Genomic DNA, 6,405 nt, shown 5'->3' with positions numbered 1-6,405 from the left:
TGGCTCTCATATCAATTATTGGAACTTGCAGCAAAAAATTAGTTTCGAATAGATAATATAAAATAAATGTTTCACAACACATGTATAATAACAATTATGTATTGCATATATTTTGAGATCAAACAAATAACCAGGAAGATAAATATACAAATATAACTAAAAATAATAATATATTTTGAATTATATTATTGTAACTTGCTATGGTGATATTTTTTGAATTATATTACGGTTATTTTATAATGACTTGTACACAAAATATAAAATGTTTAAATATATTCTCTTACAAAAGCCAATAATCCCCCTTGTTTCTTATTCATTTTTTCATTATTGTGTGCATTTCTTATTTATCTCCTCTTCGCTTATTTTTCTTTTCTCTATTATTGGAGGAATTACTCACCTATAAAAGTAGTATGTCTCCTCTCTTGTAACCCTAATTTGTTCTTTCTCATTAACTATAGAAGTGATTTAGAGTTATTTTTGCTCTATAATGACTATTTGCATTGGTTTCTTTTGTATTTTTCTATGATTTTTGTGCGGCTTCTTCTATATTTGCGTTGATGCAACAATATTGTTGAATTTTTTTTTTTGTATTGTCACGTAGTTTGTTTGATTCATATTCACATAAGAATAATTATAAATTTAATTAATGACTTAAATGTCAAACTATATATTAAAAAACATAGTTATTTTCATCATTTTAATTTTGTCATATTTATAACATTTAATTATTCTTTTGCTATTAATTTAAACTAACATCCAGACGGGCACGTGAATGGCCGTCTAGTCCGCTTTCTCAAATATTGATACGAATAAAATATAAATTGTATTATATATTTATTTAATTTTATTTTTATTTTTAATTATTTATAAAATATTTAAAAATAATAATAAACCGTTGTATAACTGTCGTTTGTGAGAAACAGAAATTAAGATTTAAAATAAAATTGAAAAGGGATATATTTGAAAGAAAAAAAAAACTATACCAAATTTTATAGATAATGTGAGTTTGATTACTAATTTATCATTTCAACAAATTTGTCATCTCAATTTTTCCATGTTGAAATTGTAGTATTTTTGAGGTATATTCTACCAATTTGAATATTCTACCAATTTGAATGAGTATATTTTAGTTAAAAAAATGAGTATATTTTATTAAAAAAATTAGTTAAATATGAAAACAAAACATCTGTTAGTTTATTTATCGAACAACCACGTTATTCAACTCTTAACAATAGTTGTGATTCTGTATTTTTTAAAATTATAAAATATCAGTAACTCATTAATCGATGAAATTGGGAATAATGTACTAGTACAAGTACAAACATCCTACTCTTAGGATTCGTGTGTTCCTTGACAAACTTATCGAGGATCATTGTGTTAGTCAATGACTTGTTTTGCTTTGGTATATGCCATTAATTGAAGGGACATTACCAACCCCAAAGATATACATGTGGACTTCTGAGATTTCTTTTACAATTTTAGTATCAAACTTGATCATCCTACCTAACTTGTGTGATTCTTTAGAATAAGTTAACTATATACATCATATAACATATATATATATATATAACATGTGCATGTGCCAACTAGTTTTTAATCCCATTGTTTTTTTTTTCAAAAATCATTTTATTATTAGTGTGACATTCCAATAATTTAATTAAAAAGATTGTTAATAAAATTATTTAATTTGGGATTTATGAAAAATTTAGAGATTAATCTTAAAGAAGTGGAAATTAGACGATATTAATTTGATAAATAAATAAAAATTTAATAGTGATTCTTAAGAATGTAAAAACACATTAAACATGAGAAACACTTTTTCATTTAGATTAAAATTCGGATACTTCTTCATCTCCTTTATGATGGTCGAAACTCCCCCGCTCTACAACTCAAAATTTCAATTTCTTTAATTCTCCTCCAAATCGAAAAGTTCATGGAAAATATTAACCTATTAATACTATAATCTTGGAATTTTAGTTTGTTTTTTCATAAGCTTTGTACACTAATTCTACCTCATATATTATAATATTAGATTTTACAAACATGAGTTTAAATTGCTATTGTGGTCACCGTATATTTGTGGCCATTTCAGTTGCTACGATGCATATTTTAGCGTGGATATTTATTAAGAGTTATTTGAAATACACGGTTAAAAATATTTAAAGTTAAGACTTTTCATTAGATTTAAAAAAAATTGAGATTTATTCTTATAATATTTTCATTTATGGTAAGAAGAAGTGAACTTACAAGGCTGAAATCGTATAACATGATTTTTGGATGGAATCATATACGTAATTGTAGTCTAATGTTGTTACGAAAACTACCATATCAATAATATCGCAACCGCAATGTAAGTTGTTGAATATAATTTAAAACTATGGTTGCAAATGCAAAAAGAAAAATCCATTGCGCAAGCCGAGTCAATATTTTGTTTTTATTAAAATTACATTTAACATGAATGATTCCAATGATTCATGATAACTCTGAAATGTCTACTAAACATAGTAAGATTTAAAATATGAGTCATACTCTCATCGCTCTAATTCTAAAATGCAATGAGTTATCCTAGGTTACTCAATTGCAACTTATCGTCCTTTGTAATATCATCTATAATATTATAATGAAAGTAGTGACACGAAGATTTAAGGCTTATGAGGTCCCTTAATTTAATTTAAAGTTTTACTTTAGTCCTTGATTTAATAAACGTTACATTTTAGTCTCTTAAAAACAGTTTCGTTAGCCAACTAAATCCTTTCTGTTAAATGTTGTGAAAAAACATTATCTTTTGCATATGTGACATGAAAACTTGTCATAAGTAAAAATATTGATTCAACAAGGGTCTTATATCAGTATTCTAAGCTTCATTCACGAAAGTGCAACTACATCCTTGAGTTTCTAAGGGTTATTCTTCATCTTCTTCAACATTAGTCTTCTTCAACACTCATCTTCTTATATATTTATGTTCAATGTCAAAGATATTGAACACCTCTTGAAAGTCAAACAACTAAAGTTGTGGGACATTTGGATATGTACTCAAAAGAAACAAGAGGAGATAGTGTTTTTTTCCAAGAGGAATGTATTCTTTGTACATTGGCATACATAAACATTGTGAACGTTGGGAAAAAGTTTTGGGGTTGTAGAAATTACAGAAATCAAATGGAAAAGGATCGTAATTTCTTCATGTGATTATGTAATAAAATTGTTGATGGAAGAGATTTGAATATTTAAAGGCAAAAGAATAAAATTTTCAAATTGAAGAATGAGGTTGTCCACACAAAAGAGTTTTTGGAAATGCCAATGGTGTTTTGCATTTTTAGTTTAGGGTTGAATCTAGTTATTTTAACAATGTATTTCGAATAGGGTTAGTTGATTGGTTGTGTTGGTTTAATGCCATGACATAATTATGTAAAAGTTGTGTTTTTTTATTGACATTATTCTATAATAATTGTGTTTGCTTAATGAAATTGAATGATCAAAACAAATTATGTTGATGCTTTCATCTGGTATACAACAGCCCTGCATACTGTGTTACAAACCTTGTTCAGATAATTAAGGGACTCGAAAAGTAAATTTTAATAATTAAGAGACTTAATTGGAACCTTAAATGAAATAAAGGGACTAGATATGATACATAAATGAATAATTTCAAACAATTAGAACTAAACTATATATCATCAGAGTATTGTAGTTAAGAAACTTCAATGCATTAACATAATCTAGATATATATCTTGCTACATAAGGTGGCATTGATCCGTATTACTGCTAAATCAGAATGTTATAACTGCAACAAAAGGTGGAATTAAACCATATTGGCATTGTACAGATACACTAATATAAAAATCATTTGCAGACACCACTACAAAGGATGGAGATAAAATTACAGGGTCCAGTTGGGGTTGCTTGAGTTGATGCTCCCTGATTTGGTGTTGGTTGATTTGATGCTCCCTGATTTGGTGTTGGCTGAATTGATGCTCATTGACTTGGTATTGGCTAACTTGCTCCTCCCTGAGTAGGTTGAGTTATTTTTTGTGTAACTAACACTGGCATTTTACAAGTAGTCTTGTTGTGTCCATTCATGTGGCATCAATTGCACTTGATTTCAAAATTTTCCTGGTTCAATTGTGTCTCATCTTTCAACATATCTCCAACTTCCCTGATCCTTTTCTTAGTGGGATTCCCAAGTTGTCTTTTGATTGGTGGTGGCTGCAAATCAACATACTTTGTTTTAGTCCACAGAGTTTCTCAATTGACTGGATAAATAATCGTTGCATAACAAGCTTCATAAATGTCCCTTTTGTAGCAATCAAACACAAAATCATCTAATTTCAAGTGCCGATCTTTCACGCATGAAATTGCCTGACCACATGGCAGCCCTGTCAACATCCGTCACCTGCAAGAGCATTATTTTTTTGACAGACTCACATACTTTTCTCCATTATATGTGATATGCTTAACCTTATAATCTTATTCACCATCACGCCTAAATGTAAAGCATAAAATAAAAATTTACAAATTACAAATTACAAATATAGAAATCACCAATTAGAAATCACAAATTATAAATGTAGAAACCACAAATTACATAACACTCTAAATGTAAAGCATAAAATAAAAATTCACACCAACATGAAATCACCAATTACCTCATAATCCAATTGTTTGTTTCACCAATTAGAAATCACAAATTATAAATGTAGAAACCACAAATTACATAACACTCTAAATGTAAAGCATAAAATAAAAATTCACACCAACATGAAATCACCAATTACCTCATAATCCAATTGTTTGTTTCTTGGTAGGGGTGTTAAAACGGACCCGACCCGTTGGGCATGCCCGTTTTTCCTACACTTTAGTGTGGGATGGGCAAAGGGTTTAGGCCTTCACCCTCTACTACGTCTGCCCTACCCCACCCCATTTTCTTCGCGAACTTTTGCGGGCGCGTGCATTTACATAATTTTTTTTACGTTTTTAGGCTTAATAGGTGCAGTGCATGCTGGCTTTCCCCACCCTGCCCTTAATTTTTTGTGGGGCAGACATAGGTTTTAGGCTCACATCCTCAACAATTCCCACTTCGTCCCACCTCGTTTTTTACAGGCTTTTGCGGGGCGGGCATGCCCATTTCCACCCATATTTTTTAGGCTTCCTTTGCTATTCTATTTATGGTATTTGGTAGAATTTAACCATCATATTTGGAAATATTCTTCCTATTTGACGTCAATCTCAACATAGAATAAACTTTGATTTCTTCAGTTATAGTGACAATTGACTCTACCCTAGCAGTTACAAAAACTAATTCCTATGACATATTGTTTCACACAGTATCACATCATGTAGTTGTTCTAAATCAAGGTTTTCTCCAAAACCTTGGTGGAAGATTCATCAAGTGCTTGAATGCATCATCATTTACTTAATTTATTTCAAGCATTGTCTTTTCCCATGCATTAACATTACTAGCAGTGGCAACCTTCCATATCAGTTCACTCAGCTTAATGCTTGGATACTTCTTCTTGAAATTGTTGTATAAATGCTTAGTAATGTAATCAGACAACATTTAGTACCATAATGGTTGTCAAAATTTAGTAATTAAATTGTAGTTACCTGACACATAATCTTTTGTCCACTCCATGGAGCAATTCCTCAAGTGTTGGCAACAAACCCTACAGTTAAAACATAAAATCATATTAACACAAAGAAAAAATGCAGTAGATGAATGTGTAAGACTTACATAAAACATATAATATTACTTTTTGTTGATCATTGATGTATGTCTAAGTCTTGCATAACCTTACACATCCTAAGTCACTTATCAACAATTCTAAAAACCAAGTCCATGAATCCTTGGTTTTACCCTCTATAACAAGAAATGTTATTTGTAGAATTTGATCATTTGGTCCTTTCCAATTTCTGCTAGTATTTGACCACCATTATAATACTTTAAGAAACACCATTAATCCTATAATGGGTCTGCACTTGAAAAAACTATCTCTGCAAGCTTCAAAACATATATACATCCTCTGAAAGTGTGCACTCAATTGACTCTCAAGATGTTCCCCACCTTGAAATGCTTGAGTTGTAATTTTCACAGTTGACCCTAAATTTGACTTAACAGTTCATGGCCATAATCATAAGTTCTTGTATATTGGTCCCTAAATAAGTCGTCCACAATATCTACCTTATAATCCTCCATTATTTTTGGAAGCTTGAATGTTTGAAAATATGCCTATGCATTACTTCCATATTCACTATTATATTTTTCAAGTAAGTCATCATCGTTATACTCTTTAATGTCTCTCAATCCTCTCAACTTTACATTTGTCTCTTCATTTTCTTCCATACCATCAAACAGAACACTCCCTTCACCACTACATTCACCCTGCTTTGATTGTTTTGTTGGTCTTACA

The sequence above is a fragment of the Lathyrus oleraceus genome, chromosome 6 (assembly GCF_024323335.1).
Source record: "Lathyrus oleraceus cultivar Zhongwan6 chromosome 6, CAAS_Psat_ZW6_1.0, whole genome shotgun sequence".
NCBI lineage: Eukaryota > Viridiplantae > Streptophyta > Magnoliopsida > Fabales > Fabaceae > Lathyrus > Lathyrus oleraceus.
This window is presented reverse-complemented; position numbering follows the sequence as displayed.